At 43.5% G+C, this 14170-nt stretch overlaps 1 protein-coding gene across 5 annotated transcripts in view; it reads left to right on the top strand.

The window, feature by feature from the left end:
- The window catches only part of LOC111263597 (histone demethylase UTY), a 75228-nt gene that overhangs the window by 16037 nt on the left and 45021 nt on the right, over window positions 1-14170 (top strand). For 4 of the 5 annotated variants that reach the window (XM_022838804.1, XM_022838806.1, XM_022838807.1 and 1 more), the window contains one exon: window positions 8319-8360. The gene's annotated coding sequence lies outside the window, so the exon portion shown is untranslated. The remainder of the gene's footprint in view (window positions 1-8318; window positions 8361-14170) is intronic. The other variant, XM_022838805.1, reaches the window with a different exon arrangement.

The raw sequence follows: 14170 nt of genomic DNA, 5'->3' as shown, positions 1-14170 counted from the left end.
CCTGCCACTACGATGAATGCTTTCTTTCAGCCAGTGCAGACGACCGCCAAGTGTCAGCTTCCCCACAAACAGGACTTCGAGTTGTCATTTTCCGTACCGTCACCTTGGACTTCTTGCCGTCACTTGTTGCATAGCAGGGCAGAGGATAAAAACTCAACCGCGCTGGGGTCGGTTATGACGCATACGGAGCGGGTGGTATAGGTTGCAACATAATCATATCGCCTGTTTATTAGTTACGACAAAATGACAACATTCGTTTAGATACGATTTTTTTGTAAGTCCATATTCCAGAACATACTTGCATGATCAGCTACCTGGCTTTACAATGTTTCACCATAGCATACAAAATTTAAATGAACGAGTCGAACGCGGACTGCAACTCGATAATCAGGGAAAATTGACGTTACTGAAGTGTCTAAGCTTGAAAGCTTCTGCCTGACGTTCGTGGCATCATAAGACCTGTGTTCTTCGCGAATCGTTGGAGCCATCGTGTTGATTTCCACGTTACCCGCCGCTAAGACTGTGTCGGAGCACTGGAATCGTATTTTCAGTTACTTGCGAGGTCTCTAAGCCAGTTTCTCCCCCTCTGATGCATACAAACCTGCTCTCTCACCTTTCCGTTTTAGCAAGAACTGACCCTTTTTTCAACGATCGCATGCCTGTTACGACAAGAGTCCATGGAACCTAGTTTGTCATCAATCAATATGTTGCACGCGCCAGATATTCGCTCTCCTGTTAGCTCAAAATGACAATAAACAAGAAGTACGAATTTTGAGTAATTGCAATAGCGGTGGTAGTGGCAAATAAGTCGGATGCGTGGCTTGTTTTTTTGCTGGCCAGCGGAATAGGACGAAAGACATATTCCTCAACGATGGAGCCATAGCTTTCGTTCCGAAGTGAGCTAGACGCTGTTTTTAAAACTGTATTCCAAAGGGAATAGAATACGTAAAACTGTAAACATAGGAAAAACTTAAATCATTACGTAGATCGACATATGCCTCCTTATGGGTCAACAAATCGTAACCATGAACGAGAATCCCGAAAGTCAGTGTCTAAATCGGCTATCGAATCTGGTCTCGGTGACAATATTGATTATGTCTGTAGTGGGAATTGGAAGTGAAAAGTGTGTTTTGAAGCGTGGCGAATGTCGCAATTGATAATTTGAATTATTGTGTTTATATAATATAGACGGACTGGCTTAGCGGATCAATTTTTTATACCCGTAACTTTGTGTCGTTTCGTCTGTTCGAAAGTAAAATGTCGTCTGTCTTAAATGTACCAAATTATGCTTCAGATTAAAGTTCCTGTTGCCTACACGTCTGAGTAATCCTACAGCTTCACAGCTACAGATATCTCGATTCGTTCACAAACCGTCTATAGTTTCAGTTTCTTAATTGAGAAATTCAGATAAATCTTTACATGATCAATCGTTTATGATTCTTAAATCGTCGACCACCATCTTGATAGAGCTGCTTGAGTGCGTATAGCTTTCTTGCTCTATTTTGTAGTAATAACAGATGATTCTAAGTTCGTTCTCCATTGATATTACATACTTGCTTCTGCTGCTTTGTTATCACTACGCAAGTGCCTGTTGCGTGTCTACCCACAGGCGGACGGCGAAGAATCAACGCTTACTGACTCACCTTTACATAATAACAACACCCTCATGATGGCTAGTTGAACTCAACTAGACAGACGGACTTCAAGATGGTACCGCCGAGCTCCCCTTCCGTTCCGCAGCCGGCGCTGCTACCAATATTAATTCAAGATGACTACAAAGACATAATCTTAACTTCTTGTTCGTCGTCGGTTCTTTCACCATCACAGACTGCATATGCTCCTATGTGTCAACATTATCATCAACCAGACCATAGACGCTTGCTCGGTCGTCGGTTAATCTATTTTAGCCGGTCTGTCGCGATTGCTTTTGTCTCTTTTCGCTTCACGTCGATGACGCTACATCATTGCCCCCATGCCGACTTTGTGTTAGCTTCATTGATGCTAATGATGGCGGCCACGGCGACGACGACGACGACGACGTCGTCGTCTACCTCTTGATCAGCTACTGCCTCGGCGAGTTTTCTAGTTGACGTCAGCAGCTCTGCCGCTAAACGCCTCATGACCGAGCAGGCCCTCACCGTTCACCTTGTGCCTCAGCCTGTGGTGTAGCATTGGCGTAGCACAGTGCACAGAACGACGATCTGCACAGCATTTGAAGCTTCGCTATCCTTTGAAAGTACGAACATCAACCATCGCCGAATTTCAACCGACGGAGACTTCTAACAGCAACGGCTGCAGAATTGCATTTAAATTGCTACGCGACGAATACTGCCACCAGCGGCAGCGCGGGAAAGATGCAGAATAGAATGAGCGGTGGCGGCGACGGCGACGACAGCAGCGGCATATCAGTAACCCGGACGCGTCGAGTAGTTTTGACTGGTAGTGATGCAGCCACAGTACAGACTTTGACGCTGGTCATTGACCTCTATTACGTACCCTCTGGGTGGCAACAAGCGGCGTCACTTCGTTACCATCGAATGCTTTGGTTGCATGTCTGTCTGTCTTCCTGCCGGCCGCCTTGCCCTTCCCTGGACTACGCTTGCACTTGGTCGTCGGTACCTTTCGATCCAGTGTAGAGGGCCAATGTTAGGGTGAAATGCGTGCACTCGGAAGTTGTCAAGAAGCATGGACCCAACGCTTTATTGTCTGCAACAGTTTTAAATGCGGAGATAGGTTAGCACATGTCCACTGGTACCGAGGGCGAACTCGCGTATCGAGGTAAATTCAAGGTTAACACGCCCAACAAGCCTGAAAGGAATCAGTAGACTGAATAAAAATGCAATTTCTATTTAGATTTATTCGAGTCGATTGTTAGAAACCCGTGACGTATTTACCATAAGCATCTCTGGGGGGCTTTTGGCTGGCATCGAATAGATAGAGAGGCTTCTTTAGTGTTGTGTGAAACGACTGGCTTGTAATAACACAATGGTAATTAGCATTATCAGTATATAATATATTGGTATGGTTACGAACATCGATATGCGTATATTTTGTAATTAAATAATTACGACATTCACAGACGGGCCGCTACGCTATGACAGTATAATTTTTTTTTGATCCGGCGCTGGACAGCTACTCTCCTGCAGTGTTTTGTAACTAATAAGTTCTTCTAGAACGACCAAGTTCTCTCGATAACGTTATCTGTATAGGAGACGACCGCGTAGTAACAAATTGTTGTTGAGATAATCAGTTGTTTGTGATCTTAACTACACACTGTTGGCTATTAGAGTGTGCTTAGGATATCGAGGACGGGTAACAGGTTCTACGGGATCAGATTTGTGCAATTGTTCCGACTTAAAAACATAGATCTTTCTGAGACTTTCATCCTGGTGTTTTTTGACTGTGCGTGTGATTATCTAAGCATGCTGGCCGCTTGTGATTGCCTGCGCGTATTCTGTTCTGGCTGATTAAGGCTGGCTTTGTGCAGACATGGTGTGACTACATATATATATATATATATACTGCTAGAAATTGGCAACAATTTAGCAAAAGGGAAACAGCCATCTGTTTACTATTTGTTATCATAAAGTATGTGTGGCATTGTACGATGCGTGAGGCAAATGCGTCGATACAACACAAACCGGTTGATTTTTAGTGCGAAAATGATATGTCTACGCCAAGATTCGAACATGGACCACCGTTCGTTCCTTAATCACTTTGAAAAGCGCGCTCTTTTGTGGTGGAATCGGCAGCCAAAAGCGAAACGGATATGGTTAGATGCGTCGAAGATTATTATCCGGTGCAAATGTTTTGGAAAGCGAAAATATATGAAAATGAACGACGTCTACAAAAAAAATCCCCATGTGGGTTTTAGTCGCTCTAAACTGGGCAGACCGCTTTAGAAAAATGACGTGAACAGGAAACACACTCGTATTCGAGTGTTGTATATTCATTGGCAGTAATCTAATAGTTGTTACTATAATGTAATGTAACAAACATTCACGGAGGTAATCGTTCAAACGAAGCCACAAAAAAGCAGCTGACAGTAATGATAATAATTAGATGATGAATTAACCCCATTTCATAAATATGAGTTGTTTTTTTTTCCTTGTTTCTATCTAGTTCTTGTCGAGTAGAAATAGAGGTCACGTATGCGGACAAAAAACGTTCCACGCAGACCAATTTTCACTTACAAAAAATATCAACATTAGCTATCGGGAACACCAAATAAATGTTTATTATCAGGGTGCAATTCCGACTCGCTTCATTTGCGTGGATAGAAGCACGTAGCTTATCAGGCCCCCCATCCGCGGCAAGGCATCGTTATCCCTGTAAAAATTCCGTTCTCTATGGGGTGTCACAATTGAACGCGACAGCCAGCCCAGACGTTAGATGAACGTACTACTTTCCGGCACCAACGAGCCTCTTTGGAGTACCCAATATATTAGAATGGGTATTTTTTGCCCGCTGTTTTTTCTTCCGTTTCATACTAGTTTGTTTTGTTGTTTGTTTATTCATCGAGTACGCATCGGAAATCGATTGGGTTATTTTGTCGTTGTCATCATCGTCGTCGTCGTCGTCGTTGGCATTCATTATAACTGAGCAGTTGCGTCTAGCGTTTTTGTTTCAGTGTTGTCGATCGTATGTCATTCGTTCATCAGTGTGGAAGTTGAGCAGAACAACCCTTACCGCCGGGTCGGATTATACCCGTTAAAAGGGGAATAGGAACCAGTATTGCAGATAAACTTGAAGAATACGTTTGAATTTATCCAAAACAACAAAAAAAACCACAGCGATTCTGCAGGGTTTGTTAACCAGCCGATAGGTGAACAACAAGGCCACAACATATAATATTCGCAACTGTTAACATGCTCTAAAACGGACAAGTAATTAGCTGGTAGAAAAACTTCCGCCTAGCGAAACTCTTTATGGAAAATGTCTGATTACTATAAACAAGCCGTATTAGATAGGTTAGTTTTGGCGCAGTATCAAACGATGAAGACTAACCGAAGACTCAGCATACACTGAAAGATATTAGCGTCAGACCTGATAACGAATGAGGAAATGAGGACTTGACGATTTGTTCAGCTTTCTACCAGGTCTTTCTACTTTGCGTTACGAATAGATGATCATCATACGTAATCCCCATAGATGTCTCTTTGTTAGCAGATTTTTTTTTTTTTATTATGTCTCTATGTATTGGTATAGTTAGATGTGCAATTGCCGGAGCCGCGACAGTTGCCAAGTAAAGGCAACTGTTCTCGGCACCACGACGACTCCTTGGCCTGCTGTGTTTTATGGGGTGCGCGTTTTTTAGCCTGATTAACTTTGAAACCGTAAACTAATATCACCACCAGCAACAGTAAAAGCGTCGCCTGAAACGGGTAGTTATCTATGTAGGGTCTTGTTGGCTAACGTTGGTCGCGTGTCCCTGTGGGATACAAATGTTTCTTTGAAGTTTTAGCAGCTTAGCGTGTCCCCAAGTCGAACTATACGCGTAACACGCGCCCGTCGCTGGGAACGAATTTGGCCGGAATGGGAATTGGGAATTGTTAGACTAGGAAATCGACAAGGGAGTCTGCCAGGACACAACCAGGAGTAGTAGTAGCAATATTGGTTATTGCCACAGCAATTCAGGACACTAAACAGGGGGTTGAAGATCCCCAGAGCTCGGGATCACCTCATCCTTCATGAACGAGGCAAGCTCATGGACAAACAGGAGCAGGCAGCGGAGCACGCTCTTTATCGACGAACCGACCGACAGATCGCCCGATCAACCAGGGCGTATAAATAGCATTAGCCACGACAAGCTACAGTTGGCTTAAGCTACACATGCCTGTAGGTATGGTGGTATAAAGCGGTAGAGTTCTATGATGGAGATGGCTGTTGTGCTATGGTACAACTTGCAGGACTACCAGGACACTCACCCTGGCAGTAGTGCTACTACCATTGCCACTAACGCCGCCGCCGCTGCCGCCAAGCTCGCATAGGCGTGCGAGAACATATGGCGCTCCGTTAGACTTCTTTAGCACGGGAATTCTATACTGGGGCTACCAGAGTATAGCGCTCGCTTGCCGGCCGCTAGAAGAGAGGAGACACATACATATGAGGGAGCAACCCGGAGTTGAGCGGGGCCACGCGCGTTCGTCGACGCCGTTCTTAGCTCGGCAGAGGTTCTAGGATGGGATTGGGTTGTTGGAGGTGCCGGGTTGAGTAGCTGGAGTAGGCAGCTGACGAGGCTCCCTCTTTGAGCTGGACTCGAGGCTTGGTTCCTTTGCTAGGTTTTCAGTTTGCGAATGTTAGTTTCTGTTACAGCTGTCTGTTTCCTAGCCTCAAGCTGTGCTGTTGGGGTAGGATCTGAGCCGCCCGATGCGCGGAGTCTCCCTTTCGCTCCTCAATTTCATACTCCTAAGAGGCCTCAAGCCGGGGGAGAGGGAGCAGCCTGTGTGAACAGCCGGTTCGCCCAGCGCCCGCGTCCCAACTTGAAGCCAGAAAAAGAAAGATGCTTAGGGCGAAGTCTAACCGCTTCGCTCTCAGAATATTGGCATTTGTAAAATCTCCATTAGAATATAGCACTTTTGCGCATTATATAATAATTAGTTAACACGGAAGTAAACAGGCAACGGGGAGCAAGCTATCACCTTCTTGAGGATGATCATCATTTTTAGCGGTCTACCTCGCTGGTATCCATTTGTTCCAACTAGATAAAGGGCTATTTTACCTAGATGCGTCAAACCCCATTATGACCAAATGGTGCTGAACGATAAAATTATGTAGGCTACGCTTGTGCTGTAATAAAACAACTGGATAAATTTCATAGTCCAATATATTAGGCGGTAACATGTGCTAGGTGTAATTCGACGATCAAACGTTGAAATGTTTTTTAAGGTGCCGGTGCTTGTAATTAGAAGGAGATCCGAACTCCACTCAGGGGTACTTTCTTCGTATGCTCGAAGCAATGCGATTTTGTGGACGCGCGCGCGCGCGCGGACGCGCGTGAACGAGTCCTTGCAAAGACTCGGCGTGGGAAAGATGTGGTACTCAACCTAAATAAGCAAGATCCATGGGGATACTGTAAGCGAATAGTAGGTAGTACAAAACTCGCACTCCTTTCGACATAGTGAAATCTGGTTGACTACAGACAGGGAAGGACTGTCCAGGTATCTTATTATTATTAGGAGAAACATGACGCTATAGTTAGTCATTAGCGTGTGACAAATAACCAAATGTTTGACTGATAAGTAGCGATTATAAGAAACACGCATCGATTCTTGATAAAGGATTCTTGATACTTGACAACGTGGCAGGTTCGAGTCGGGCCAAGGTTGAAACTAGACTTCGAGACCATCATAGGGGACGTTTGTACATTCCTAATATGGTGGAATAGTTCATTTCATTGTGCTAGTGCTGAGTACGTTATCTCAAACAGCATTTCACTGATCTGCGGTTGCTTAACGGGTCCAAAAGAATACAAATCAAGAGATACCGTCGAATAACGTTGCGGTGAAATCGATAGCCTAGAGACGAATTGTTTAATTTACGCCAGTAAGGACCGCTAAAACAGGTCAGATCACGTAAGCAACGTTCAAGATCTCGAAGTAAATGTAGATTTGTAAGGGGGCCTACTTACTGAATACACCATAGAAGCGCCAGGTAAGCCTATTGCGGCGCGACCGAGAACTTCGTATTTATGCATAACCGTCCAATCGTACCGTTCGATACTCTTTTTGATCGAATTATTTTTACTGAGAAATTTCTCTTTACCATAGATCTTGCCGTGGTTTGTAGATCGCATTCATATATTCTGGCATAATGTTATCTAGAATGGTAATTTACGGGAAATTCTTAGGTACCTGCAGTTAGAACGAACCGCCTAGTGGTAGCAGGAGCTGCGTGAAAATATCTATGTACAAGTTTAATAACTCTCAACTCTATTGATCATGGTGGGAGTACGGTTGCTACGGAACGATATATTGTGATGCATATATTTTTAGTGGGTTTGGTTAAACAAAATGCGGATTGGTTCAGATCTTATGGTTAATTTTACATGGACATGAAGTTAGTTATAACAGGGCAGGGACAAGGTTTTTAATATTAAAAGGAACACAGGATGTGACAAAGATATTACGATTAACCTAGCTTAGTTAGGTACTGCCTTAGAAATGAAACGGCTTACTACCTATAGCGTATTGTGATGAACATTTGAATTTACCTTTCTGTAAGATTCGTATAGGCAGTCTCGTTTGAAGGGAATATGGCCCAACTATTTGAACCCGGATCTATTCTAACCTGTTTTCCTATTATGTGTTTTATTACAGACTTCCGGTTCCGGCTTTTTCTGACATAACAGTGAAGGGTGGGTAAGTCATCGACCGCCTAAATGCTTACCGGTCTCACTCGTACAAATCTGTGAACGCGATAAATTTTCCGCAACGTAACATCTCTTAAACAGCAATAGAAATTCCATATTAATTTAACTTTTATTAGACACAGCACAGCTTTATCACCTAGGTATCTTAGGTTAGGACAGCGGATTTTTAGCACAGTGAAGCACAAGTTCACAAGGTGCTGTAGTCTGAAACAATTAAGTGGAACCTAAAATCCGATTGGGCTTATTATATATATATATATATATATCTATCAGCATTTTTCACGGCATACGAGTTACATTATATGCATAATGTTTACGTACGCGCTATCCGTAACAATAAAAATAGTAAGCCGATATATGCTCCGATGGCCTCGGGTACGCGCAGTGATGTGAGACGCTGGTAGTGCAAATAAATGAGTTCTTTATCTGAAGACAACGATGCATTTTTGCGGACAAACTTTGTCATCCTCCGAACTACATTCGGGGGGCAGTCAGGACCCGAAAGCGCATGCCAAGAGTGCCGATCGCTGAGGGTGTAAATATACTTTAATCTTGCTCCCACTATTTCTATGACGGCAGATCTGTGAGGTGGGGGCAGTTTTTAGAGACAAGTGCTGCAAGTCGCTTGCAGACTTAAGGGACAGCGTTGTGGGATCGGCGAATGATGCCAGCTGTTAACGCCAGTCAGCATCTAACCCGTTATTGTGGAACTCCTTCGTTTACAACATGACTACACCTGACATGTCAAAAACACGAAAGTCCGCTTAGTTTTGATCATTTTTAAATCGGGTTAACTAGAGCATGCATTTTATGACTACTATTTTTTTCTGGGTTTTTCGTGACGTTTTCCATTACATCAGCTGTGCTAAAAAGGAGAAAGACTAACAGGAACAGAACAACACAGTTCCGTTCATGCTTCGGCTTTCGTTATGCTAACTGTAAAAATTTTTTGATTAAATTACAGAGGAACGCGCATTTATTTTGGCGAGTACCGATTACTACATCTGAAGAGATTTTTGGGTCAGTCCAACCTCAAAGATCAATTTTCTGAGCAATGTGTTCAGAGGTGTGTGTTCTCTCTCAGTTGCCTCGCCAGTTCATCGCGACGGACAGGAGAAAAAAGGCCTTTCTGGTAGAGGCCACAATAGTCAGGGCGATTCCAGTTATTGTTGTCTAAGCAGACGATTTAATAGCTATGGCTGCTTACACTCGGTGCCGATCCTCTCTGATCTCATATCTCGCTTTGGTTATGAGGGATTGGGCAGAGGCCGAATCCGTGGCCTGAAACGAAGTTTCTTATGCTTCTGGGCAATGTCTAATTTTCTAGCTATTATATGAAGAGTGAAAAAAAATACTAGACGAGCCTCATAGGCATACTTTGCTACAGACGATAAAGTACAACCTCTAAACAGAGAATGGCGTTTTTCAAGAATGTCGTGAAGACTATTGAGCCGATAAGAAGAGTGGACACGGTGGGAAAGTGACGGACCCCTATCGCTCTTTTCGGCGACAGTATCGCTCTGACTTATCTCCCTGGCTTATTCTAATACAATGCCGAGTAGAGAAAGGGCCGTGTACGATCAGAATGCAATGAAATGAAGTGAACTTCGATGAGAACTGCCGGTTCAAAAAATTTAACTTCTTTGGCTAGCTGTACCGGTCCTTGCTTCTTGCTTAGTCTACTAGAAGGAATCAATGTCTTGGTAGCGAAGGTTGACAAAAGATTTAGCAACATGTAGTGAACAACGAACGTCTAGGCAGTATCGTAGCTTTTGATGACGCTTTGTTAAGCCGAGATTTCTGCGCAGAAGATTCCCCTGTGGTCAGACAGGACAGATCAAATAAAGCATCCCTCATTTGTATATTTTATACTCTAAGACTCGTTTTACGTTTTGTTAGGTAGGTCGCCTATTGCATATCGAACTCTGTGAACTGTTGAACATTATAACTAAGGGGGCAAAAAACGCACCGGCAGAATCCATTTCAGTCGTGAGAGGCCCTCCGTCACTTCAGTGCCAAATTGGGAATTGAAGTGAAAACCCGGTTGTCAATGATTGTTTGATTGAACTATTTTCTGTTACTAAGTACGAAGTTTCTGGTATCGCTTGCCGTGTAGACATAGGGCCCTCCAACCGGATTTCTGTAGAATATCGTAGCTTAAAGATAGTGGAAATAAGAAGCAGCTGCTTTATGTACGCTGTTCAATGAAACGCATTACTAACTATGCTAGGCAGTCGCCGAAGATTCATTGTTGGTTACCATCTCAGCATTTTGTTATCGACAGCAGTACGGATTGTCAAATACGTCCCCTCCCTGTTTTTCTGCTATATTATGTGGCCTACCATAGAAATCTTAGAGACATTAACACAGGATTACGTAATTTGCTTTAACGTTTCTACCAGTATCCTCACTATCGTACTTCAATGATGTTTCAGGTCGATTTTAGTAAAATGCATGAACAATGTTAAGCCGATGACGAACAGCTTGTAGTTCGTTTACTAGTATCATTCCCTGCGTTTGTTCGATTTAAACACAGACACTTTATGATAGACGACAGTATGAGTGAGTTGATTGTTTTATCCTGCCATCTATGTCGGTAAGTGACGAATAAATGTGAGAGCCGCTATGGAAAAGAGTTCTACCGGCTGTGGGGAAGGAACAGGTGTCGGAGCGAACCTATAGGAGGTCAAGGCCGTCCAGGCCGCTGCTAAAATGATAAACATACACCCTTTACAATGGTCGCCAGCTACATGCTATTAAGCAAAGCTTTTGCCCGCACGTAGAACGTGTCATCCAGGCTGCGTGACGATTGGACTTCTATTCGGTGGAAATGGAAGATAATGCAGATGTTTCTACATAGTTTGTTTACTGAAAAATATGTATTTTGTAAAAAAGGAAGTGAAACTTCCAAGGGAAACATAATATATAGGAGAAAATTTCAAGGTGCTTGAAAGGTGAAATTCGTTGTAGCATATGTATTATATGTCGTGTTATTAATTAGTGTTATTATATGCCTACATGACCTCGCTGCTTTTTTTTTTGTATATATCTGATACATTTAATATAGTATAGGAATGCCGATAATAAATCGAGCACTGCGTACTGTGTTGACGTAATTGGCTCAGATCATGGGAATGTCATCTGTATAAGATCTAATTTTGCCTCTCTTCTTTAAAGATAGTAAAGAAAGACAGATAGATGAGATTAGCAGCAGTCATTATCAACGCTAGTATCGTATGATGTTCGGTCCATTCTCTAAAGTTTACACATTATGTACGACTTTTACATGATTCACGCCTCAGGACGTTTTCATTTGCTGCCGAAACGAACAACTGCCTACTCAGACTGTAGCATCCTGCCAGAGTGTGACAGGACCAGCGAAAGTAGGATGCTGAATCAGATCAAATCAGGCTCCCGTCGTATTTCTCTGCCTTCTTACTGCCAACGAAATTTATCGTCCAGGCCGACCTGCGCTTGGTGCGAGTGAGTCCATTGTGGCGAGGTAAGAAACAAGATCCTCGACCCCCTGTGCAGTCACCGTAGTCCCATAGAAGCAATACCAGCAGCATCAACACGAGACTACCCTGTGATCAGGCAAATGTTTTTTCGGCTCTAATGGTGCCGAACAGCGGGCCGAGGAACCCCGAGGAACTAGTAGGCTAAAATTGGAATATTACGTTTTCCACGAATGTTAAGCAAAAGAAGCTGTAAAGGGCGATATCTCGCTGGCGTCTCTCCATGGTTAAAAACGTACCATGATCGAAAACCCGAAACAGAAATAGGAGCAGAACTTTGGTACTAATAATGGCTGTAGATATGCGAGTCAAGGTGGCACTACAAACAGCGGGGAAAGATTAATACGCCTATCTGTCCACCAGAACTCTCGTTCGACATATCAGGTTTAGGGAAGTGCTAGCTTTTTACCTGCGTACATTACAATATAATGAACACTGTCACAAGAAATATAGTTCAATGAGATAAGTCAGCTCTTCGAGTGTGTCATTCTTATTAGCTTGATTGTCGCCGACAGCGTACTTGCAGGCTACCCTTGCAGCTTTCTGCATATCTAGACGCGCAGAGATCACTAATGTTACTTACTTGAGACGGTTCGTGATTGGTTTCCGTGTTTTATGACGAATGATTTTATTCGTGTAAAAAAGATTTACACGATTCTGGGTCGTGGGACATCCGACTGCAACCTTTGTCACGGCTGTAGCTGCCTTGCCTAAAATATATTGCACTGGCTTCTGTGATGATGGCTTACTTTTCTATTGCTGGGTCTGCGACCTTTTGCAAGCCAGTTGATGAGTGAATGCCTTGGAAGTTTGACACTAATGAAAGTGATCAACAAGCCGTTGTAATGTGGGCATATTGATGAGTCAGATATGTTAATTATTCGAAAGGGCTACTAATGTATCGACGAAGTAATAGCTTGAACGACAGATACACTCCGTTTTTATTTTTTTTTTTGTTCTGTTAATTTGAAATTCATTATTAAATCTTTACTCGATCATTACGTTTCTATATATTGATTGGCGCAAATTCGGTATTAATCGAAGGTATCTGTTGCCATGAAGCAACACTAACGGTCAAAAAAGTTAGTCGAATTATCCTCATAATCAAAAAATCTTAGTCCAACTCATCCTAATCCAATATCTGATCCCTGATATTGGATGGTAAGCACGAGACCTTTACTCTATCCAACCCATTGAACCATACATTCGTCTGCTAGATCCAATTGCTTTCTGAATAGCGTCTCTGTCTACTTAAATGTGGCGTTTACAAATGCTACCGGAGCAACTCGACAGCCATCAGGCTCAACAGACCTCATAAGCTCCTAAATCACCAAAAGACAAATGAACCGTTCGTAGAACCAACCCGATTCTGAATGTCAAACAAGTCGCTGATTCATTAGGACGACGCAGAACGACCCTTTCTACTCGTCGATCGCTCAGGGTTCAGCGACAGGCTTGCTGCTCGCTCCCTTAAAATCCTCAGCAGGCTTAGCCTCTGCGGTATCGTATAGTACGGTGCTTATTCGTGTGAGGAAGACGCGCAAGCGAATGCAAGGGAGAAGCTGCGCTGCGACCAAACTCGCGAAAATGACAGTCAAGTAGCAGTACCATGGCTCCGGCCAATGCAAGTTTTAAGAGCTCTCTGCTCCTTGCCAGGACTGACCTAACCCAGACTCGGTTATACCATTCTTTGATGTGATAATCCCCCAAAGGAGTTAGTTCAATCTGTTTCTTCGACAGAGAACGCCTATCTGCAGTACAGCAGAGAGACAGACTCTAACGCCGATCGTTACGAAATGTCCTAGTTATCGTAGCAGAACTGGCACACCTAGCTGGCGCGTACTGCTTTAGGTTTTTGTCAAAAACCGCCTAAAAACGCTGGCTGTAATCGGGGGCGAGCACGTGGGTTGGTAGGGGCAACTTGCGGAGACCTAGAAGTAGGGCATACGGGCGCATCACACGCCCAACAGCACCTGCAGTTCTATTATGCATGGAGAGTCGCAACATTGATTCTTTCGCTTCGCACCGTCGGGGTCCCGACTAGGTGACCTTCTTGAGTCGGTCAGCTAAAATGGTACGAGCTTTGTGGAGAAGCGGGTGAAAAAATTGAAACTTTTGATACTTAAAAATTTCCCTATCAATAACCATTTTATGCCGTTCGATGATGTCAATGGCCCGCTTTTTAGCTTGGCCGGTGTCCATACTATGGTCCACCTGTATATCGGTGTGTACAAGTTCTTTGTAAAGCTAAAGGTAAATACAAATGCATGGCGCTAATATAGGA

The sequence above is a fragment of the Varroa jacobsoni genome, unplaced genomic scaffold (genome assembly GCF_002532875.2).
Source record: "Varroa jacobsoni isolate VJ856 unplaced genomic scaffold, vjacob_1.0 scaffold_775, whole genome shotgun sequence".
NCBI classification, from domain to species: domain Eukaryota; kingdom Metazoa; phylum Arthropoda; class Arachnida; order Mesostigmata; family Varroidae; genus Varroa; species Varroa jacobsoni.
This window is presented reverse-complemented; position numbering and strand designations above follow the sequence as displayed.